General features: G+C 40.5%; 1 protein-coding gene across 5 annotated transcripts in view; it reads left to right on the plus strand.

Annotated features, from left to right (window-relative positions):
• Positions 1–25,299, plus strand: part of mbd5 (methyl-CpG binding domain protein 5) — a 233,744-nt gene that overhangs the window by 18,498 nt on the left and 189,947 nt on the right. For 3 of the 5 annotated variants that reach the window (XM_072258631.1, XM_072258635.1, XM_072258636.1), the window contains exons 2-3: positions 6,470–6,702; positions 23,163–23,247. The exons of 1 other annotated variant lie outside the window; for it this stretch is intronic. The gene's annotated coding sequence lies outside the window, so the exon portion shown is untranslated. The remainder of the gene's footprint in view (positions 1–6,469; positions 6,703–23,162; positions 23,248–25,299) is intronic. One more of the 5 variants, XM_072258633.1, reaches the window with a different exon arrangement.

A 25,299-nucleotide genomic window follows, 5' to 3' on the forward strand; every position in this document is an offset into this window, starting at 1 on the left:
GCTTCCTCTACTGCCACGATAAGACAGCTCTCAAGTTGGAGAGGCAACACCTCATATTCCATCTTGGTAACCTCCAACCTAGTGATATGAACATCGACTTCTCCAACTTCTGGTAATTTTTCTCCTCCCTGTTCCCTCTTTTATTCCCCACTCTGGACTCTTTCCTCTCTCGTTGACTATCACTTACCCTGGTACTCACCCTCCTTCCCTTTCTCCCATGGTCCACTCTCCATCTTGTCCAGCCCTTATACTTTCCTCATCACCTCCCAGTTAATTCATCCCCCTTCCCTACCCACCTGTTCTCACCTATCAGTGACTAGCTTATTCTTCTTCCACACTCCTCACCTTATTCTGGATTCTTCCTGTTTTCCAGTCCTGATGAAGGGTCTTAGCCCAAAACATCAACTGATTATTCATTTCCATAGATGCTGCCTGACCTGCTGAGTTCAACATTTTGTGTGTGTTTTTCTAGTTTGTTCCAAGTGTAATTAATTTGTTTGGCTTAAAATTATAAAGTAGTAGCCTCAGATTCTTGGATTCTTAGTCTGAATGTGTTTGTCTCTTAAAGAGCATAAAGGTGAATAAATTTCTAGGGCGTGGTAGGATTCATCTCAGGTTATTAAAAGGCAAGAGGAGATTGCTGGGAAGAAAAATTGTTTATGAAGTAAAGTTGGAATTCAGGAAATTATTGGTTATTGAGCCTTGATTCACTGTTAGGAAAGCTATTGAGAGCATTCAGAGGGACAGAATTTACTCATATTTGGAAAAGCAGGCTAATTAGGAACAGTCAGTGTGGCTTTGTGGGGTAGTTTGTGTCTTACAAATTTGATTGAATTTTTTCAGAAGGTGACCAAAGTGATTGAGGTGGATTTTACCTATATAGACTTTAAGACATTTGACAAGGTCCCATGTGGTAGGTTGCTTTTAGAATTGGCATACCCATAGAACACTGTAGTGGTGGGAGAGTATTATTCTGGCTCACTGGTGTTCCACAGCAATTATTGCAGTACCTTTGTTAATTGTAATATATAATGCATTGGATGAAAGTGTGGACAGGTTGGTCAGTAAATTTTCAGGCAACAGTAAAATTGGTAGCGCTTTGGACGGCAAAGGAGTTTGCTAAAGAGTCAGTTCCAGCGAAGTACAGTGAAATAGCAAGTAGTTTAAATCGGGCAAGTGTGAGCCTGGTTTGTACTTTGTAAGGGGAGGTCAAATGTAAGGGGAAATGGCAGAGCCCTGAACAGCATTGATGTACAGAGGAATCTTTGGGTCCAAGTTCATCCCTCCCTAAAAGCGGCAACACAAATAGATTGGTAAAGATGAGGTACAGCATGCTTGCCTTTATTGGTTAGGGCATGGAGGAAGAGTTAAAAGTCATGAAGTTGTATAAATCTTTGAGGCAGTAGTTGAAGCCTTGTATGCAGTTCTAGTTTCCCCATTGCAGAGAGGATGTGGAGGCTTTGGAGAGGGTTCAGATGAAGTTTACCTGAATGTCTGTTGGTCAAGTTTGGATTGTTTCTCTGATGCTTCAGAGGCTGGAGGGAGATCTAATAGAAATTTATAAAATGAGAAGTATAGATCGGGAAGATGACCAGAATCTTTTTACCATTTGGAATTGTTGAGTACTAGAGGACCTAGCATTAAGGTGAGAGAGGGGAAAAGTTTAAAGGGGTTTTGAGGCAAGGATTTTTTTTTTGCACAATGGTAGGTACTAAAACGCGGTAATGGGGACGTAGTGGAAGCAAATACAATGGCAATGTTTGAGGTATTTAGACAGGCACATGAACAGAGAATAAATATATGTGTATGGATGTGTGCCAGCAAGTGGGATGGTGTGGATTGGCATCATGATCAGCACAACCATTGTGGACAGAAGCACCTGTTCTTGAGCTGTATGTTTTACGGTATGTCCTTGTCGTCCAGGCCTCTGCTACCAAGCCAGTTGTTCGATTATTTCGCCACCTGGTTTCTGATTTTTTTTTCCCTGCACTATTTTCTATCTATTTTAGAAGACACAGTTACAAAGGGAGAATATTTTTTGCTGATATATTTGTAAAATACTAAATTGCTCTCTCTCTGTGCTGTAGGGAGCTTCTTATTTGTTTTATTTTATCTTAATTTCATGACCGTGCTCCTTTAGTTCTCTAATATTTTTCTCTGAATTTTTAACTACATTGTTGAGAAATGAAGCAGTTTCCTTTTCTAATTTTGGAAATTAAGGGCAGGCCATTTAGTAGTTAAATCAAGAAATTAATTTTTTTCTCCCCCTACACATGGTTATTGAAGTTTCCCCAAAGAAGCATCAACAACAATCATTGAAGCATTAAAGGAATAGTTTTATCCAAGTTATGCAATGGAGATACAGTTGGGCTGCAGATCATCCATCATTTGTTTTGAGAGCCATAATTATATTGCCATTTCAAGATGTAAAAGTAATATGTCATTTTGCCAAAGGATTGTTCTTTGGGTATTGGAAGCTGAAATACATTGTTGGAGAAGAATAGAGATTTTATCTCATAAAATGGATAACTTTCTTGGAGTTAGCACATAATGTTTGCCTTAGCTCAAAACGTTTCCTTTGTAAAATAAAATTAATCCAGGTGGAAATGTAATTTCAAATGTTGAGAAGTTTAAAACTTCTAAATAAGATGTTTCTTATCACAGATAGTTTCGAGGCTTGAAGTGAAAAGTTTGTAAAGGAAATGCTGTTTTTTTTTCTCTTTTTTTGTTATTTATGGAACTATTTTTTTTCCTTTAATACTGATGTAAACGAGTTACGTTTAGTATTAGATTTATGAAAACGTAGCAGATTTTCTGTAAATTACTAGGATACTTGAGTACATTGACTTGTTCGTACCAGGACTAAACTGCTTTTAATGCAGGATTAATGGTAGTTTGGTATGGTATTGGTTTACTATTGTCACATGCATGGAGAAGTGTGGAAAAACTTTTATTTTCCACATCCTCCAGACAGTTCATGCCATTCATCATTACACTGAGGTGGAATACAAAATACTGTGCAAAAGTAGGCACATTTATGGTGCCTAGGACTTTTGCACAGTACCATAGTAATTTTACGTATTGCACTGTACTGCTGCCTTAAAAAAAACAAATTTCATGACATATGTGAGTAGTGACAATAAACCTGATTCTGATATGGGTTTCTATTGTGGACTGACAGTGGGAAGGGGCCAAGGAGAGGGGGTTGTAGTTGGGGAAGGGAGAGGAGCGGAAAGCGTAAGAGAGAACTTCTGAAACGATCAGTAAGCCAATTGTTTGGGATCAGATTGCCGTGCCTGGTGTCTCAGGGTAGTGTGTATCTGAATCCATGCCACTCCTGCCCTTGGCAGTGCTTCTCTGCCACCCGTCGAGCATCCCTCCCGCAGCACAACATCCTCTGCTGTCACCAAGTCTACAAATTCTCTTTCCGCTCCATGTTTGCAGATACAGTATTGTAAAAGTCTAAGCCATGCTATATATGTAAAATATGATTTTTGCACAGTACTGTAGAATTTTCAACGATATAGAATAAAGTGTTGCACCTTACAGGGGAAGTGCAGTGCATGTAGGCAAATAAAGTACATGGGCTATATGAGATGGATTGGAAGATGGGATTCATCTTTTAGTGTACTGATAGTCCATCCAACATTCTGATAACAGAGGAATAAAAGCTGTCTTTGAGAGGAAAGAAGGGAGAACAACCAAGATAGAGAGGTCCTTGATTATTTTTACCCATTTTCCCAAGTCAACAGAAGATGTAGACGGCTGGTGGAGAGTAAGCTTGTTCATATGATGGACTGTACTACGCTAACAATTCTCTGTAATTTCTTGTGGTCTTGGGCAGAGCAGTTGCCATACAAAGCTGTGATGCATCTATAAAAATTTCGATGATTCATTGATAAAGTTGTAAGAATTTCCTCGGCCTTTGAAGTAGAGGTGTTAGTCTGCTTTCCATGTGGCTGGTCCAGGGCAATTTGGTGTTATTTAGACCCAATGAGTTTGAAGTTCTCAACCACCTCCACAACAATACCATTAATGCAAACAAGGTAAGTACTTCATCCCTCCTTCTGAAGTCAGTGACCTAGCTCCCTGGTTTTGCTGGCACCATGCCACTAAATTCTCCATCTCCTTCCTGTGCTATTATTATTGTACTGTTATTTTGCAATTTGTGGTACACAATGTAGAGTATTTTGGTTGCTGCATAGTTTTGCTAGAACATCAGTCTTGTGAAGGAATATACTTGCAGCTTGGTTTAGATTAAATACTTTCAGATCGGGTGCAATCAAATGAATGGAATATGGCCAATGAAGCATCTCTTTTGAAATATTACTAAAAGGATGTGCAGAAAGTTCAGTTACAAATTTATAGCATGTTTGACCTAATATGACACTGGTGTAACAATATGATGCTGTGCTAGATATGTATAATTCTTCGCTGAATGTATTAAAATAAATTTACTGATAGAACTGCTGTCCTAGAACTAGAGTATGACACTTTACGAGATGTGAGCTTTAAAATGTACTTTGATATTTCAATTTAGTGTTAATTTACAACAATCACTCTACCTTCTAGTTATTGTGTTGGCCTCAAATGGTCTAGATAAAGTTTGTCCACATTCACAAACCCTCTTTATTCTCTTTAGAGGACAGTCTCTAGGAGATGGTTTGCAAGACTCAATATTTAGTATTTTGTTTTTTTTCTTTGTGATAAATAAAATCGTCCAATCGTAAGTATTGGTCAGGGGGGTAGTGGAAATCTGAGCATTGCTGTTACTTACTGCCTTTGAAAGATGATGGTGAGCCACCATCTGCTGAAGAAGGTACTTTCACTGTGCTGTTGCGTGAGGCAATTCAGGGATTTTAAATATGGTGAAGGACTGCTGCAATTAGTAGTGGTGTATGGCTTGCAGGCTGCTAGTCCACCACCTCGAGGGAGTCTTGATCATAAGCGGGCCGAAACTCCTGAAGACAGGTGGCAGATCAACTGCTGATCCCACTGGTGATAGCACAGGACAGTTAACATCTTAGTCCACATGTATTCTGTAACTCTGGTGAAGGACTGCTGCAATTGGTAGTGGTGTATGGCTTGCAGGCAAATGTATCTGTTGCCCTTTGCCCTTGGAGGTCGAGGTTGCAGACTTGAGAGGTGTGGTCAGAGAATCTACAATGAAAGATAAATATTAGCTTTATTTATCACATGTACATTGAAATGTCAAAACTTAGTGTCATTTACATGGAGGATGTGTAAAGGCCAATTTATACTTGTTCGTCAAATCAACGCCGTAGGTATGGTGTAGCCTGACACGCATCTCCCCAAAAATGTAACTATGCGTTGCGGCGACACAGACCGCAACAACTGTGATTGGTCCACTTGGTAGCATTGCATTTCCTCCTACGCTGCAATAACTTCCCATTGGACGATTGAAGGGCAAAGAAGGAACTCTGGTTGCAATGCTTTCCATAAAGCTTTACAGACCTCTAAAATTATGGAGGACCCTGTGCTTGACGCCAGTTTGTAGCTAGCTGCTACAGCCTGTTGACTTCCACCTGAAGCTGAAACTCGAATGGTGATTGCCAGTCTCTGAGTATACTGTGCGTACACTGATGAGAAATAAATGGTTGGAGACAATGAACCAAATTGTCAAATCTACCTGCAGATGTCTGAAAATATTTGAAATGCATTTCCTTGTCCATGTCTCTCAGTGGTCAGACAAGCACAGAAAATTCACCCTCCTTCAGTTTCAGTCGCCATTGTTTGAAGTTCGAGTTTCTTCGTGTTGAGTTTCAATACAAAGAAACTCAGCACAGTGACATAGAAACCCCACCGCCAACTAGCGTTGTGGCGGTGAATTGCAGAGCGATGCAGACGCACGAACGCATAAGTATAAATGCTCACAATGGCGTAGCCCACTTGCGTAGGCTACGGCATAAGCTAGTATGCACAAGTATAAATCAGCCTTCAGCCTGCAAGTGTCACCATGCTTCTGACACCAGCATAGCATGCCCTCTTTGGAATGTGGGAGAAAACCAGAGCACGTCATGACATGTCACCTTGTCATCTGATGGCATTCAGTTGCTGTTTGCTAGTAGTATAATTTAGAGTATGTCAAACAAGTGAGATGTTTGTGCTGTGTCAAGTGTTTTGAGAGTTGTTGGAACTCATCAAAGTAAATAGAGAATATTCCATCTTGTGTTAGACTTGCATCTTGTAAATGGTGAAAAAGAATTAAGAGTGTCAGTAAGCAAACTACTTACTGCAGATACCCAACCAATGAACAGCTATATTTATCTGGCTTGTTTAGTTGTATTTTTGTTTAGTAGTAACCCCCAGGATGTTAATGGTTGAGCACTTGGTGTTGAATGTCAAGGATAGGTTATATTGTCTTGTTATTGGAGATTTTCATTTTCTGGCACTTTTATGCTGCAAATATTACTTGCCACTTATCAGTCCATGCCTGAATGTTTTCTAGGTCTTTCTGCATGCAGGTATGGAGTGCTTCATTTACTGAGGAGTTGCAAATCAAATTGAAAACTGGGCAGTCACCAACCATCCCCACTCTGACCTTTATGATGGAAGAAAGGTTATTGATGAAACAGCTGAAGGTGGTTGGGCCTAGAACACTGCCCTGAGGAACTCCCCCATTGATGTCCTGGGCCAGGATGATTGACCTTCAACAGTCTCAGCCATCTTCCTTTGTGCAAGGTATGACTCCATCCATTGGAGCATTTTCCTTTTGATGCCCATTGACATGAGTGCTTAAGTGTAACCAGGGCTGTTAGGTGCCGCACTGATTGCCTTGAAATCTCAGGTAGTTACAGCGACGATGTGTGAGGCTACCTGATCCTGGTAAAATCCAAATGGGGCTTCCACATGTAGATTGTAGTGAACCAATCAGATTTTTGTCACTGCTTTGTTTGATTTGTTTTTCAACAGCAGTACTGTGGAAAAACTTAAAATTACAATGAATAGCAAATTACATAGTGTTCATCAAAAAAAAGAGGAATAATGAAATTGTGTTCATGGACCATTCATAAATCTGGTGGTGGAAGAGAAGAAGCCATTCCTGTATCATTGAGTATGAGTTTTCAGACTCCAGTGCCTCTTCCTAATGAGAAAGGAGCATGTCCTGTACGATGACCGTCCTTAGTGATGGATGCCTCATTTGATAGTAGCATCAATGGCATTTCCATCACAACTGATAACTGAAAGTAAACTGGGTGGTAATTACCCGATCTTGATATGCCCTACTTTTGTGAGCAGGCCATCAAAAGTGGAATGGTGGAAGATTCATTTGGAAAAAAAATAATTGCGGTAATGGGTAAATGCAGCCTTCAAGCGATGAGGGTATAGCTGATAAAGTTTGGAAACAGACCTGGAAAAAATTACAGCAGGAAAAGACGATATTGATGTTGTATTCTCTTTGTTAACTTGCAGTTGCAAGAAATTGGGGAAAGATGATGAAAGGTTTGCAGAAAATATCTGCCCTTTATCATTGCTTAATGTTATCTGCATTACTCTTTACAGAAGCAGAAGTAAATAGCTAAACTAGTTTCGTGATCTTTATTCTCAGGGGAAATGCTCTCATACTATTCACTAATCTGGTCCAATTGTCTTGAACTTTTTTTTCTACATTTAGTTTCTTAATTCTTATGAAAAAAGTGAGCATCTTAGCTGAACATTTATGCAATATTTACCATGCTCCCGATCCAAATTTCCTTCAGAACTGGCATCCATGCAAATCAGGCAAGAGTGGGTAACACAATGATGTAACTAATAGTAGGTGCTTTGCACCATAGTCCTGAGTTCATTTTTTTTTCATGCTATTTATGTGAATTTGTGCTTCCTCCCTGTGGCTGTTTGTCGTCTTTGGGTACTTAGAGATGTGCAGACTGGTAGATCACTTGTGGCACATACTATGTGATAGGTAGAATACAAGGGGCAGTATGAAAGTGGGATCAGTGTAAATGAGTGATTGGTTGGCATGGAACTGGCTGGCCAAAGATCCTCTTTCCATGCTAGTGAAGATCCATAAAAGCACTAGTTCATTTTATCCTTATTGTAGTTAAGGATAATATTGCTATTCATTTAGCCACCATCCTTGAGATCATCTGACTATAGAAATAAAAGGTCAGGCTGGAGACTTATCTGGACCATGAATGACTCAATGGCTAGTTCAGCAGAAGCTTTAGATTTAGTATCCCGTTATGTATGAGTTTAGTCATATCCTAATATCACCACAAGGATGATCATTGTGGGTTCCTACGAAAGATCCATTCTTGAGAAACTTTTTGCAGACACTTCCAGTGGAAATTCCTGAAAAAATTATGCATACTTTTGGTGATGTTATTTTGCTCTTCTGTCTCGCTTACTGTCTCCTTGCATTGGAATCAGAGGCTGCCTTATTCTGCATGGTTTAGTCTCTAGCTTTACAGATTGGTAATGAGCTTGAAGTCGTATGTGGTCCGATACTCAATCAAAGAATCAAGAAGTTTCTTTGTTGTGAATTCCAGTAGCTCATATTCCTAAGCCAAGTAAGGAATGTTCATTGGCTTGTGATATATGCTTGACAGCAGGATACCACCAATCAACTAAGATATGCAGCAGGACCTTTACCACTATTATCCTCAGCTTCACAAAGCATGTCCTTGGCTCCCAGTGTTACTCCCTGTACATTCATGACAAAATTCTGCAGATTTTTGTAAGCTTGCAGATGGCACCATCCATAGTGGACTGAATCTCAATTAAAGATGAGTCCAAGTGCAGGAAGGGCATAGTTTTATTAACAAGGTATTGTAACAGCAACCTTTCCCTCAATTTCAGCAAAACAAAAGAGATAGTTATTGACTTCAAAGCAGGGCAGTGCAGATGATCCCATTTACATCAGCAATGCTAAGGTGGAGATGGTTTAGAGCCTCAAGTTCCTAGGTGTAAACATCACCAGTATCTTGTCCAGCCACATTATTGCCAAAAAGACATACTGGCACCTCTGCTTCCTCAGGACACTAAGGAAATTCAGTATGTCTCCACTGACCCTTGTCAATCCTTATACTTATTTTATTTAGTCATGCAGCATGGAATAGGCTCTTCCGACCATTCGAGCCATGCTGCCCCAACAACCTCCCAAAAAAACGTTTTAACCCTGACAAATCATGGGACAATTTACAATGTACCCGGTATGTCCTTGGACTGTGAGGGGGGAAAAAAAGCAGTGCAGTTGAGGAAAACCCACACATTCCACAAGGAGATCATTCAGATCCTTACAGTAAACGCTGGAATTCAACTCTGAACTCCAGAATGCCCGAGCTGTAATAGCGTTGTGCTAACCACGACGCTACCGTGTTGCACCATAGAAAGCATCTTATCCAGATGCACAATGACTTAGTCGCAACTGCTCTGACCAGTACTACAAAAAAAACTGCTGAGAGTTGTGAACACAGCTCAGAACGTCAAAAACCTGCCTCCTACGATGCAGCAAGAAGAAAAGTGGAGAGGCAGTCTTGTTTCTGCCAAAATCAAAGACACTTCCCGCCCCAGTAATTCTGTTCATCCTCAACCCTCGCATTGGGCCAAAGTTACAAAAGTCTAAAAATATTCAACACCACACTTTGGGCAGCTTTTGTCCCACAGTTAAGACTATTGAACAATCCACTTGTATGATAAAATGAACTCTTGACCTTGCAATCCACCTTGTCATGGCTTGCACTTTATTGTCTGTCTGCACATATTTTTTCTGTAACAAGCACTATTTTGCATTGTTTCTGTTTTCCCTCATACAGACTCAATGTACTAATCTAGTGAAATGATATGTATGAATGGTATGCAAAGCAAAGTTTTTTTACTGTACATCTGTACATGTGACAATAAAGTTCAAAGTGAACTTATTATCACCATATACAATCCTGAGATTGGTTTTCTTGTGGCCATTCTCAGTAAATCTAAGAACCATAATAAAATGAATGAAAAACCACAAGGCGGACAAACAACCAATGTGCAAAAGACAACCTGTACAAATACAAAAGAGGAAATATAATAATAAATAAATAAGCAAGCAATAGTTATTGGGAACATGAGACAGTGAGTCCATAGTATGTGGGAAGAGTTCAATGATGGGGCAAGTGAAGTTCAATGAAGTTATCCCCACTGGATCAAGAGCCTGATGGTTGAACTATTAACTATTCCCAAATCTGGCAGTGCGAGCCCTGAGGCTCCTCTATCACCTTCCTGATGTGGCAGCAGCTAAAAGAGAGCATGACCTGAGTGATGTGCATCCCTTTTGATGGATGCTGCTTTCCTGCAACAGTGCTCCATATAGATGTGCTCAGTGGAGGGGAGGGCTTTACTCTGATGGACCAGGCTGTATCCACTATTTGTGGGATTTTCCATTCAAGGGCATTGGTGTTACCATACAAGGCTGTGATGCAGCCAGTCTATAGACTCTCCATAACACATTTACAGAAGTTTGTCAAGGTGTTAGATTCCTTTCTAGCATCTTCACCTTCTTTTCTGGTTCTGAAAAAGGGTCTCAACCGGAAACATTAACTATTCGTTTAACAGTTGAGTTCCTCCAGCATTTTGTGTGCGTTGCTTTGGATTTCCAGCATCTGCAGAATTTCTCATGTATGTCAAAGTATTAGATGTCATGCTGAATCTTCGCAAACTTCCAAGGAAGTAAAGGTGCTGCCGTGCTTTCTTTGCAATTGCGCTTACGTGCTGCACCCAGGACAGGTCCTCTGAAATGATAACATCAAGGAATTTAAAGTTGTTGATCCTCCAATGTGGACTGGCTGATGAACCTCTGATTTCCTCCTCCTGAAGTCAGTGATCAGCTTCTTGGTCTTGCTGACATTGAGTGAGAAGTTGTTGTGGCATCACTCAGCCAGATTTTCAATCTCCCTGCTATATGCTGATTCTTCACCAACTTTGATTCGGCCACTGGCAGCAGTGTCATCAGCGAACTTAAATATGGCACTGGAGTTATGCTTAGCCTCACAGTCTTAAGTATAAAGTGAGTAGAGCAGGAGGCTAAGCACACAGCCTTGCCGTGCACCTGTGCTGATGGAGATTGTGGAGAAGATGTTGTTGCTAATCCAGACTGATCAGGGTCTGCAAGTGATGAAATTGAGGATGCAATTGCACAAGGAGATATTGAGCTATAATCTTGAAGCTTCTTGATTGGTTTTGAGGGGATGATGGTATTGAATATCAAGCTGTATTCGATAAAGAGCATCCTGACATATGTATCTTTTGCTGTCCAGATGTTTCAGAATTGAGTGAAGGGGCAATGAAATGGCATCTGCAAATTGGAGCAGTCCCAGGTCACTTCTCAGGCGACATTTGGTATGTTTCATCACGAAGCACTTCATCACAGTGGATGCAAGTGCTTCTGGACAATATTCAGGCAATATTGAGGCAGCTTACTATATTTTTCTCAGGCACCGATATGATTAAGGCCTGCTTGAAGCAGGTAGGTACCTCAGACTGCCAAAGCGAAAGGTTGAAGATATCGGTGAACACTCCAGCTAGTTGATCAGCACAGGTCTTTAGTACTCCGCCAGGTACCCCATCTCAGGGGGAGGGGGGGGAGTTTTCCAAGGGTTCACTCTTCTGAAGAATGCTCACATGTTGACCTCAGACTGAAATCACAGCGCCATCGGGGGCTGTAGGAGCTTGCGAAGGTTCCTCCATGTTTTGATAATCAGTGTGAGAATAGAAGGCATTGAACTCAATTGGAAGTGAAGCTTTTTCACCTGTGTCACTTGATTTCACTTTGTAAGAGGTAATGGCATTCAGGCCCTGACACAGCTGTCAAGTATTCTTCAATTAAGCTCAATTGGGAGTATTGGCTTAACCATGTTATTTGCATATCTGACACCAGACTCCTGGAACTGACACACTGTACCTGGCACTTTCACATGTGAAGAGTTTACCAGATGGACAAAGGAAAAGATTTGAGGATGTACTCAAACCACTCGAAGAAATGGAATATCCCCACAAATCCGTGGGAATTTCTGGGCATGGTCCCTTAAAGCAGAGGAGGAGTATACAGAAGGAAATTGCGAACCTCAAGTCCATGAATGAGGAGTACATCGAAACCCTGTGTAAGTCACCTTGCAATCTACCCACCCATCCTTGCTATCGAGCACAGAAGAAACTAGTCATAAATGCAAGAGATTCTGCAGATTAAGGAAATCTTAAGCAGCACATATGCAAACGTTTGTAGAATGTTGGTGGAACTTATCAAAGGTTATGAGGAAGAATTAGGAGAATGGGGTTGCGAATGAAAATAAATCGGCCATGATTGAACAGCAGAGCAAACTCGATGGATCAAATGGCCTAAGTCTGCTCCTATGTCTTATGGAATAAATAGTTAACATTTCAGGCTAAAGCCCTTCAGGACTGATAAAGGGGACAAAAGCCAAAATAAGATGGTGAGGGAAGTTCCAAAGGTACTGCTTTAGGAAATCAAGCCGGTCACCTTTCCCAATTGCAAAAGCACACAAAATGACATAGGTGCTTATGCTTAATGTTTGATGTAAAAGGTTACATCATCTATGAAGCTGTTCTGTTCAACGTCAGTGGATCGAGTAAATGAGGAAGTAAGCAGATTGTTTCAAGTCAAGCAATTTATTTTGAAACTGAGTTGGCTGAATTGAAGTGTTGCATGGGCTTACAGAACTATACATACTAGTAGTGATTGTCAAATGATATTCCAGATCTGTTAATGTTTATTGTTGAACTTCATTCAGCTCTAATTAGAAATTTAAATTTAACAATTTATTAGCTATATTCAAACCTATTAATTGGAAGGGTTTGCTTCAGTGGAAAGTGTGTAACTTATTTGTGCTTTTTCCTCATTTGCCCAAATCCATTTCAAAGATGCTTTACCTTTGTTAAATTTGGGATCTAAGTATATTCTGCACCACCAGTATCTGTGTTGAAAAGTATCAAACTATAATAGTGGGAAAATTGTGTCTGTAGCTGTATACAAAGCATTTTGTGAGCAAAAGGTTTGGTAACAGTGTGCCTTTGGTCTTCCAAGTATGTCTTCATAAGATTGTAATTTGACCAGCATTTCTCATTCACCAGTTTGATTGTGCACTTTTCATTGTCACAAGCAATAAAATGTGTGTGTGACAATTCCTGAAGCAATTGCAAATTTCTGTGGTACTTTTCAAATAACAGTTCAGATATGAGCAAAGTCCAACGAGAAGTCTTCATGATTTTAAATGGTGGTGACAAATTTGTCAAATGGAGGCCAATGTGACTAAAACAGTGAAACATTCCCAGTATATAACAGAGACATTTATGTAATGATCTACTTGTATTGGACTACAAAATAGGCATTTGTATAATACTATGCAGTGCCTTGTAAAATTATTCAGCCTCCAACCCTTTGTTCACATAAATAAGTATTACAACTGGAGATGTTGATCAATTTAACTGAGAATTTTTATTTGTGAATCACATCCTCCTTCCCCACCACCCCACAATAGAGCTCTAAAAAACAGGGAAAATTGTAAAGCATAAGGCGCTAAAAATTCCAAAATGGAAGCATCAGCAATTCAAAAGTATTCATCCCCCGCTTTGCTCAGTACTTAAACCACCTCTTGCAGCTATTACAGCCAGTAGTCTTTTTGGATAAGTCTCTATTAGCTTTGCACAACTTGATGGAGCAAGATTTGTCCATTCCTCCTGTGCTCAAGTTGTGCCAGGTTAGTTTGTGAGTGGCAGTGGACAGCAATCTTGAGGTCGTGCTGGAGAAGTTTCATCAGGTTAAGATCAGGATTCTGGACTACTGAAGGACATCAATTTTCTTTATTTGAAGCTACTTCATGGTTACTCTGGCAATGTGCTTTGGCTCATTATCCTGCTGAAAGACTTAACTTCTACCACAGCTTATGCTTTCTGGAAGAGGCTTGCAGATTTTTATCTAGGATCTCTCTGTTTAGCAGCATTCATCTTCCCATCAATCTGGACCAAATCTTCAGTCCACTGCTGGAAAGCATCCCCATAGCATAATGCTATTTCCACATTACTTTACAGTAGGGATGGTGTTACCTGGCTGATGTGCAGTGTTAGATTTTTGCCACACCTACTGGTTAGTGTTGAGGCCAAAAGAGTTCCACTTCAGTCGCATCCGACCACAAGGCCTTCTTCAACATCTTCACGGTATCTTCTAAGTGACGCTTTGCAAAGTCTTTTTGGGCAACGACATGCTTATGCTTTTGTTAGTGGTACCTGAAATCACCAAATTCAGCTGCCTTTCCCATTCGCTCCTTCTCACATCTGTACTTCCTAATTTACATTGAATCCTGGTGGGTATCGTCTTGATTCTGAAATTCTCTCCCCTTCAAATCAATTCATTGTCTCACCACATTCTGTCCCTGTATTCTGCAGCATAATTTTCCAAGATACATGTTCCACTTCAACCCTAAATTTAATTGTTCTAGTATCAGAAATTGTGGTTTCAACTGGTAATCTTTATTCATTAGGTTTAATGTCACTGGCAGATGTTGTGCAATTTTGTTAACTTTATGGCAGCAGCGCAAAGAAGTACATGATAAATATAGAGGGAAAAACCTGAATCACGATAAGTTAAAATGAGTAGTGCAAAAAGAAGTGCTGTAGTGTTCATGTGTTCAATGTCCATTTAGAAAACGGATAGCAGGGGGAAGAAGCTGTTACTGAATTGCTGAGTGTGCCTTCAAGCTTCTGTACCTTCCCGATGGCAACAATGAGAGGAGGGTAGATCCTGAGTGGTGGGGATCATTAATGATGGACACCACCTTCCTGAGGCACTGCTCCTTGAAGGTGTCTTGGACATCATCTTTCACATATTCTTCCCTGCCCTGTTATTAATTTTTGTTTGGTAACATTGACATGGAGCACTTGATGGTGCTATATAAATGGATGTTGTCTTTTTTCCCCTCATTGCAAGTCATTCTTTGAGCAAGGTTGTGTGACTTTAAATTGCCATTAAGATTAATCTTAAAGTAATCGTAAGGAATTAAAGATTGTTTAATGGCATATCCAATACATAACTGCAAAAGAGAACAAAATAATTGTTACTCCAGTTCTGATGCAGCAGAAAAAAAACACTAAAAGAACACAATAATGAAAACACAGTAAGTATAAATACGTAAGATAGAATCAATGCATGTAAGCTATGTTCATAAAGTGACGCAGCCAAAAGAGTGTCTGTACTTAAGGTGACTGATGGGAAAGGATAAAGTAGTTGTGGTTTGGGGTGTGGAGAGGTTGATTAGTGGGTGGAGGTGCTAATCAGCTTCACTGCTTAGGGAAAGTAACTTTTTGGGTCTGGTGGCCCTGGCGTGGATGCTATGCAGCCTCCTCCCTGGTGGGAATGGGACAAACAGTCTTTGAGAAGGTTGAGTGGGACCCTTTATGATGTTACTGGAGACTACAAGTCCTTTCCTCCTAGTCTCACCAATCATAAGCCATTGCCCCTCTTAACAAAAACAACAACAATCCTTGGAGCAAATTTGGAGAATTACATGATAAACAATATGTATTTTCTAGAATGAGATTTATTTTGCCTGACATATGATGTGAAATTTGTTTCCTGACAGCATAACAGTACAATGATAAAAATCTATAAGTTACTGAACTATAAATATATTTTTTTATAAAGGGATAACTTGGTAGTGTTCATGGACCATTCAGAAATATGAAGATGGGGAAGAAGCTATTTCTAGATTGAGTATTGGTCTTCAGACTCCTGTACCTGTTGCCTGATGGGAGTAATGTGAAGTGGCACATGCCAAAGCTGAGCATCCTTCATGATAGATGCCATTTTCCTGAGGCCCTGCCTCTTGAAGATGCCCTTGATGGTGGGGAGAGTTATGCTCATGATGGAGCTGGCTGAGTGCAGCCTCTCCATACCAGGCACTGACACAACCAGTCAGAATGTTCTCCACCATAAGTCTATAGAAATTTGTAAGTCTTTGGTGATTAAATCTCCTCAAACTCCAGATGATGTAGAGCCACTGGCGTTCACTGGCTGTTCAGGAGTAGCTTTATTACCCTTCAACCATCACGCTCCTAAACCATTTTTCACTCACCTCAGCACTGAACTGATCACTAAACACAACCTATGGACTCCTTTTCATAGACTCTATCAATCATATTCTATGGGTTATTTATTTACTTATTTTTATTTGCACAGTTTTTTTTGCACAATAGTTGTCAGTTTTGTGTGTAGTTTTTATTGATTCTGTTCTATTTATTTGTTTTACTGTGATTGCCTGCAAGAATATGAATCTTGCAGTAGTACATGATGACGTATATGTGCTTCGATAATAAATCCACTTTGAAATTTGAATTTTGATTGCATTGATGTGTTGGGCCCATTATAGATCCTCTGTTGTACCTGAGAACTTGAAGTTGTTCACCCTTTCCACTGCTGACCCATCAATGAGGACTAGTGTGTGTTTTCCTGACTTGCCTTCCTGAAATTCACAATTGAAGGGCATGCAGTTGCAAGAAAAAGCTTGTGAACCCTTTGCAAATACAGGTTGACTTTCACTAATCTGACTACCTGTAATCCTGTTCCTTCGATAATCTCGCACTGATTTCAAATTTTCCAGGCCACCGTACCAATCTGCTGCGCATTGTTTTGGTTGCGCTAGATCTGTTCACTTGTTGTCGTGTGCTTATTAGCACAGACAGTGATTCTTGCTTGTTTTCCTGCATTTATTAATATCATTTGTGTGAGACATGGCAGCCTGGCACCTGCCCGTCTCACCCGCCAGCGATGGAGCTGGCGCGTGCTGGGTCGGTCTGCCTTCTCGCCCACCTGCCGGCAGTCACGCACTACCCTCTGGTGTCACCTGGCCGGCGCTCCGTTCTCTTCTGCCTATGATCTCAGATCAGACATGGTGGCCCGCTGAATTTAAGCATATTACTAAGCGGAGGAAAAGAAACTAAAGAGGATTCCCTCAGTAACTGCGAGTGCAATGTAGTCTTTGGGGTAACTGCAAGTCTGTGTCTTTGCTATCGCTTAGCTCACACTTGAGTGCTGGTAGTGGGTGCGCTTTATTTTTTGCCAGCAGGGAGGGGTGATTGTTGCTTTCTGCCGCTTACGCGCGGAGGGGGGAGCTTAGCGGTTCTAACATTTCACTGTCGTTCATTCTTTGGGGCACTTCTGGTTTTGTAGATGGTTGTGAAGAAAAAGCATTTCAGGATATATATTGTTTATGTTTCTCTGACATTAAATGAACCTTTGAATCCTTTGATATTTTAAAGGTATGATGAGGCAGTTAGCTATTGCTTAATATGATCCTTCTGTAATTCGGCATTTTCACTAATCTGGCACTCCTCAGGTCCCAGTGGTGCCAGATTATAGAAGGTCGACCTGTACCTGTTTTTCCTCATTAGTTACGCATAAAATGTGATCTGATCTTCATCTGTCACAATGATACACAAACACAATCTGCCTAATCAAAAACAAGAGAAAATCTCCAGATGCTGGAAATCCAAAATGCTGAAGGAACTAGCAGCAACTTTGATGTGTGTTGCTGAAGGAACTCAGCAGGCCAGGCAATATCTATGGAAAAGAAACTATGTTTCAGGTCAAGACCCTTCATCAGGACTGGAGAGAAAAAAGATGAAGAGTCAGAGTAAGAAAGTGGGGGGGAGGGAAGAAAGAAACACAAGGTGATGGGTGAAACCAAGTGGAGGAGGAGGGGTGAAGTAAAGAGCTGGAAAGTTGAATGATGGAAGAAATACAGGGTTGGAGAAGGGTGAATGTGATAAGAAAGAACAGAAGGCCATGGAAGAGAGAAAAGGGGGAGGTGTACCAGAGGAGCTGATGACCAGTTAAGGAGATAAGGTGAGAGAGGGAAATGGGAATGGCGAAGGAATTGCCAGGGAGCATTGCAGGAAGTTCAAGAAATTGATGTTCATGCCATCAGGTTAGAAGTTACCCAGACAGAATATAGTGTTGTTTCTCCAACCTGAGTGTGGCTTAATCGATACAGTAGTGGAATTAAAATGGGTGTCCACTGGGAGATCTTGCTTTTTCTGGCACAGTTCCTCCAGCATTTTGTATGTGTTGCCTGCACAATCAAATAACACAAACAATTGTACTTTTCATGTCTTTTTGTTCAGTGTTTTTCTTTTAATGGACACATGAACACAGACTTTAGCAAGTTCCAGAGATTTCTGCACCTTTTTTCCACCTTCTTCAGCATTGCACGTTATGTTCTTGGTGTGATCTTTGCAGGAAGTCCATTCCTAAGGAGAGTAGCAACAGTGCTGAATTTCCTCCATTTGTAGTCAATTTCTGTTGTGGACTGATGAATACACGGGTCTTTAGAAATACTTTTGTAGCCTTTTTCCAGCTTCATGTATCTTCACAATTCTTCTAAGGTTCTCTGAAAGTTGTTTTGATCGAGGCATGGTACACATAAACAGATCTTGCGAAGAGCAAGCTCTGTTAGTAAGCTGACTTTGTGTGTCTTTTGTAGGGCAGGGCACCTCTGCAACCCACACCTCCAATTTCATCTCATTGTTTAGAGCACCTGACTCCAAATAGCTTTTGTAGAAGGCTGGGGGTGAAAATGGTGTACTCATTATTGACAAGAAGTTCAGTTGTTTGTGTTATTAGTTTAGACGGGTTGTGTTTGTCTGTTATGACTTTAATTAAAGATCAGACCACAATTTATGAGTAATTAATGCAGAAAACTAGTTAATTGTAAACGGTTCACAATTTTTTTTCTTGCAACTGTATAAGGAGTGAAACCACATTTTATTTTCACATGGTTGTGGAGTCCTAGAATGTTCTTGGCTTAAACAAGGAGAGAGATTCAATAGGGCCTGAGGGGCAACTTTTACCCCCAGTGGGTGGTCTGAACTGCCAGTGGAAATGGTTGAGAAAGAAAGTGCCTATATATAAAAAAAAATTACCAGCCCTTCCCCCTCACCCCCCGGAAATTTCCATGTATTACTATTTTACACCATTGCGTCACAGTGGATTTGGTTTTACATTTTGGTGCAGATCAACAGAAAAGTCTCTTTTGTGTCAAAGTGAAAATAAATTTCTACAAATTCGTCGAAGTTTATTACAATTGCTAATGACAAATAATTGATTACAAAGTTACTCACCCCCTTCAAGTCCGTATTTAGTAGGTGTACCTTTAGCAGCAGTTACAGCCTTGAGTCTGTGTGGATAGGTCTCCATCAGCTTTGCACATCTGGACACTGCAACTTTTCCCCATTCTTTATAAAACTGCTCAAGCTCTGTCAGATTGCTTGGGGATTGTGAGTGAACAGCCCTTTTCAAGTCCAGCCACAAATTCTCAATTGGGTTGAGGTTTGGACTCTAACTTGGCCACTCCTGGGTATTAACTTGTTTTTAAGCCATTCCTGTGTAGCTTTGGGTTTAATCTTGGGGTCATTGGCTTGTTGGAAAACAAATCTTTTCCCAAGTCGCAGTTCTTTTGCAGACTGCATCAGGTTTACCGACAGGATTTCCCTATATTTTGCTGCATTCATTTGCCCTCTATCTTCACTAGCCTTGCAAGGCCTGCAGCAGTGAAGCGTCCTCAGAGCATGATACAGCTACTACCATGCTTCATGGTAGGGGTGGTGTGTTTTTGATTATGTGCAGTGTTTGGCTTATGCCAAATAGCGTTTAGTCTGCTGGCCAAAAGCTCAATTTTGGTTTTATCAGACTTCATCAGAACCTTCTTCCAACTGACTTCAGAGTTTCCCTCATGCCTTCTGACAAACTGTAGCTGAGATTTCATGTGTATCTTTTCCCCAAGAGTGGCTTTTTCTTTGCCATTCTCCCATAAAGCGAGACTGGTGAAACACCCAGGCAACAGTTGTATGCACAGTGTCTCCCATCTCAGCCACTGAAGCTTGTAACTCCTCCAGAGTTAACATAAGTGCCCCCCCCACTAGTTCCCTTCTTGCACAGTCACTGGGCAAATTTACGGCTTTGCCATATTTTTTTTTTGATGATTGACTTAACTGTACTCCAAGGGATATTCAGTGACTTGGAAATTTTCTTGTATCCATTTTCTGACTTGTGATTCTCAATAACCTTTTCACGGAGTTGCTGCTTGGAGTGATTTTTTGTCGTGATGAAGCAGTTTTTGCCAAGACACTGACTCACCAGCAGTTGGGCCTTCCAGATACATGTGTATTTTTACTACAATCAATTGAAATATATTGACTGCACACGGTGATCTCCATTTAATTAATTATGTGACTTCTAAAACCAATTGGCTGCACCACTGATGATTTGGTGTGTCATATTAAAAGGGGTGAATACTTATGCAATCAATTATTTTGTGTTTTATATTTGTAAGTAATTTAGATCACTTTGTAGAGATCTGTTTTCACTTTGACACAAAGTCTTTTTCCGTTGGTGAGTGTCAAAAAAAAGCCAAATTAAATCCACTGTGATTCAATGTTGTAAAATAATAAAACATGAAGACTTCTGGGGGGGGGGGGGTTGAATACTTTTTATAGACACTGTACATGGAACAAAATTAAAAGATGCTTGGACAGGTACATGGGATATGGACCCAACCTGGCCAAGTGGTACAAGTTTTGATCAATATTGACCCATCAGGCCACAGGGCCTGTTCCCTTGCTCTATGACTAACATTGTGTCTTTTGAGATTCAGACATCTAAAAGCACTGTAAACCCAACTGGAGGACAGTAGCAAAAAATGAGCAATGGAGTGCAAAAATTCTATTTACTGCAAATACAGTAAATTTCAGATATTTAGCCTGGTGTTTATCTCATTTATATAATGTTGTGGAATTGCAAACCTAAAGGAATGCAACAAATTTTGAAAGATTTTGGACAAGTTAGAATGTGTTGTCTATGTACAATGGATTCTGGTTAATTAGGGCACATCAGGACCAGTACAATTTGGCCCAATAAACCAGTATAGTTAAAAAAAAGTATATAAAAGAAAATACAAACCAAGGAACAAATTATGTACTTAAATGAAATATAGAACAAATTAGAACATTACCAATACTACCACAGTACTATACAACTAATGTTCGAAGTAGTTCATCCAGTGTTTGCTGCCGTGTTCTTTTGATTTGACTAGAAATGAACAAAATCAGTGCACTTAGTGAAAATAATGAACTGCCTTCATGCAATGCTTTCAATGATTGCATCCTTGAAATCTTCGTTTTAGTTGTAACTTTCAAGATGATTGTCGATATCTTCCAAGTTTTGTTTTTCCTAACTTGTTGAAGTAGTGCAATTGTTTCATTTTCACTCCCGGCTATTTCTGGCATCTTTAAGCCTGAATGCTTGAAACCACAATGAGCAAAACAGTTATGAATTGTCTTAATGCTTGTCTCTTGCCAGCTATCAATGACAGAAATTGCTGCTTTTTTAACACAAACAAACCCAACTGACAATATTTAAAAACCGTTCACTCCAAGCACGTAGTAGTGTCCAACAGCCACACAAGTGAATTGGCAGATGTTCATTAAAACTGTATGGCAACAGTCTGGTGCCCCAGTTAATACCATAAGACATGGGAGCAGAATTACGCCATTCAACCTTTAGTCTTCTCTGCCATATCATCATGGCTGATTTATTATCCACCTCAACCCCTTTCTCCTGCTTATCCCCATAACCTTTGATGCCCCAATTGATCAAGAACCTATCAACATCTGCCTTAAGTGTATCCAGTTATGTGGCCTGCACATCTATCTGTGGCAATGAATTCTGTTGGTTCACCACTCTCTGGGTAAAGAAATTTTTCTTCATCCCTGTTCTAAATGGATATTCCTCTATACTGAGGCTGTGCTTTCTGGTCCTAGACTTCACCACTGTAGAAAACATTGTATTCACATCCACTCTATTAAGGCCTTTCAATATTTGATAGGTTTCGGTGAGCGACACAGACACTTTAAACTTCAGTGAGTACAGGCCCAGAGCCATCCAATGTTCTTCATATGTTAACCCTTTCATTCTCAGACTTATTCTTGTGAACCTCATCTGGACACTCTTCAATATCAGCACATCTTTTCTTAGATAAAGGAGACCCGAAACTACTCTCAATACTCCAGTATAGTCTGACCAATTCCTTATAAAGCCTCAGCATTGTATTCTTGTTTCTGTATTCTGGCCCCCTCAATGTGAATGCAGATATTAAGCGGCATAGTGTCCCAGATAAATGATGAGGATCCTGGCAATTTTCCTGATTAATTTTTTTAAATAATTGTCCCAAATAAGTGGCTGGCCCGACTAACCGATGGTCCAGTTAACTGAAATCCACTGTATTTCACCTATCATTATTTTGCAGTATTAGCTAAGGAAATGGAAATATAGATTTGCAATTGGTTGAGCTGCATTGCCATTAATATTTCAGTAAAATACATGAATAAAACTCTCAAATGATCAAGTTCCACATTCTGAGCTCAACTTGATGAAAAATCTTTCTTGCTGGTCTATTATCATGCACCCATTGTAAACTTGAGCTTATAGAGTATGCTGCTATATTTGTCCCAGCTTGCACTTTAACCTATTTACATGTTATCCCTGTACGCACTGATCTAAATGGTCCCAGAACCCTAAAAAGCCTTACTCATTCCTCTTACTATAGTGTTCATTCCTAAATCTTGCATAACCTTTGTCCATCTCAAGTTCTGTCTGGCAAATAAGGAATTTTCATAGCCCCTAGACCAGAGGTGGATCAAACCTTTTCCATCTCCTCGTTAATATACTTAAAACTTGCCCCTCTGACTAGCCTGATGCATATATTAATATCTCCTTCCATGGTCTATCATGAGATCTTAATACCAATGATGAAATATTATCCTTTTAAGATTTGTCTTAATGTTAATAGCAAGAATTTCAGTTTTTAAATTACGAAGCATGCCAACACACTTTAAATGCACGTGCTTAATCATTAAAGATGCAATACACTATTCAAAGAAGGATGTAAGTTTGTTTTTTTTCTTTAAGTAGATAATTTAGTGAGTCTTGGCTAAATAGATTCATGAGGTGTTTCATTCATATTTTGTTTTGCTAATGCAGTAATCAGCAGTTTGAATCTATATAAATTGACCTGTACAATTGTCCAGTAACAAGAAATTTAATTAAGACCTGTGCTGCTTTTAAAATTGGCAAATCCTGTCATTTTCTCCCCTCACTCCAGCTGTAGGTTGTCTCTTACGACGAAAATGTTCCAGTTATCCTCTGGTATCTCACCCATCTGGCTGATACTTGTCTAAGCCTGAAATGTAAGTAAAGAATGTTTGGCTATTTCCCTTGGCTCTAGTTGCTGATCCTGTCCTTGGCTAATAGTGGTAATCCTGGCTCCAAGTCAAATGTGGGAGCATTTTCCCTGCCTGTTTTGTGAAAGGGCATGTGAAGTCCTAACTTGACCTTGGCTATACCAAGTTTACTTACTCGATCCTCTTTGTGTAATAAACATAGAACAGCACAGTATAGGCCCTTTGGCCCATGATGTTGTTTCAACCTTATAACCTTTTCTGAGATCAATCTAACCTTTCACCACTACATAGACCTCCATTTTTCTATCAGTCATCCATTTAAGAGTTTCTTAGATATCCTTAAAATATCTGCCTTCACCACCCTTGACAAGAGCATTCGTGCAGCCATCACTGCACCATTCTGTGTATTTTTAAAATAAAAACCCTGCCTCTGACATTCTTTCTCCTCTCCCCCCCCCCCCCCAAACTTCCCTCCAGTCACCTTAAAATTATACACCCCTCCATATTAATCATTTCCTCCTTTGGAAAATGTGTACAACTATTGATCCGTGGGAGAATTTTCAAAAGTTTTGAGTACTGACAAAGTAAAAGGAAGTTAAGCACAAAATACTCTGCAGATGCTGGGGTCAAAGCAACACTCACAACATTCTGGAGGAACTCAGCAGATCGGGCAGCATCCGTGGAAATGATCAGTCAACGTTTCGGGCCGGAACCCTTCGTCAGGACTGAAGAGGGAAGGGGCAGGGACCCTATAAAGAAGGTGGGAGGAGGGTGGGAAGGAGAAGGCTCGTAGGTTCCAGGTGAAAAACCAGTAAGGGGAAAGATAGAGGGGAGGCAGGGAGGTGATAGGCAGGAAAGATGAAGAAGGAATGGGGGAAAACACAATGGGTAGTAGAAGGAGGTGGAACCATGAGGGAGGTGATAGGCAGCTGGGGGAGGGGGCAGAGTGAGACAGGGATAGGGGAAGGGAGGGGGAGGAAATTACCAGAAGTTGGAGAATTCTATGTTCATACCAAGGGGCTGGAGACGACCTAGATGGTATATGAGGTGTTAGAAACCATAGAAACTACAGCCCTTCTTGGCTGTGCCAAACCATTTTCTGCCTAGTCCCACTGATCTGCACACGGACCATATCCCTCCATACACCTCCCATCCATGTATCTGTCCAATTTGTTCTTAAATGTTAAAAAAGAACCCGCATTTACCACCTCGTCTGGCAGCTCATTCCATACTCCCACCACTCTCTGTGTGAAGAGGCCCCCCCTAATGTTCCCTTTAAACTTTTCCCCCCTCACCCTTAAGCCATGTCCTCTGGTTTTTTTTTCCCCTTCCCTCAGTGGAAAAAGCCTGCTTGCATTCACTCTATCTATACTCATCATAATCTTATATACCTCTATCAAATCTCCCCTCATTCTTCTACGCTCCAGGGAATAAAGTCCCAACCTATTCAACCTTTCTCTGTAACTCAGTTTCTCAAGTCTCGGCAACATCCTTGTAAACCTTCCCTGCACTCTTTCAGCCTTATTTATATCCTTCCTGTAATTTGGTGACCAAAACTGAACACAATACTCCAGATTCGGCCTCACCAATGCCTTATACAACCTCATCATAACATTCCAGCTCTTACGCTCAATACTTTGATTAATAAAGGCCAATGTACCAAAAGCTCTCTTTACGACCCTATCTACCTGTGACGCCACTTTTAGGGAATTTTGTATCTGTATTCCCAGATCCCTCTGTTCCACTGCACTCCTCAGTGCCTTACCATTAACCCTGTATGTTCTACGTTGATTTGTCCTTCCAACGTGCAATACCTCACACTTGTCACTATTAAACTCCCATCTGCCATTTTTCAGCCCATTTTTCCAGCTGGTCCAAGTCCCTCTGCAGGCTCTGAAAACCTTCCTCACTGTCTACTACACCTCCAATCTTTGTATCATCAGCAAATTTGCTGATCCAATTTACCACATTATCATCCAGATCATTGATATAGATGACAAATAACAATGGACCCAGCACTGATCCCTGTGGCACACCACTAGTCACAGGCCTCCACTC

The sequence above is a fragment of the Mobula birostris genome, chromosome 5, assembly GCF_030028105.1.
Source record: "Mobula birostris isolate sMobBir1 chromosome 5, sMobBir1.hap1, whole genome shotgun sequence".
NCBI lineage: Eukaryota > Metazoa > Chordata > Chondrichthyes > Myliobatiformes > Myliobatidae > Mobula > Mobula birostris.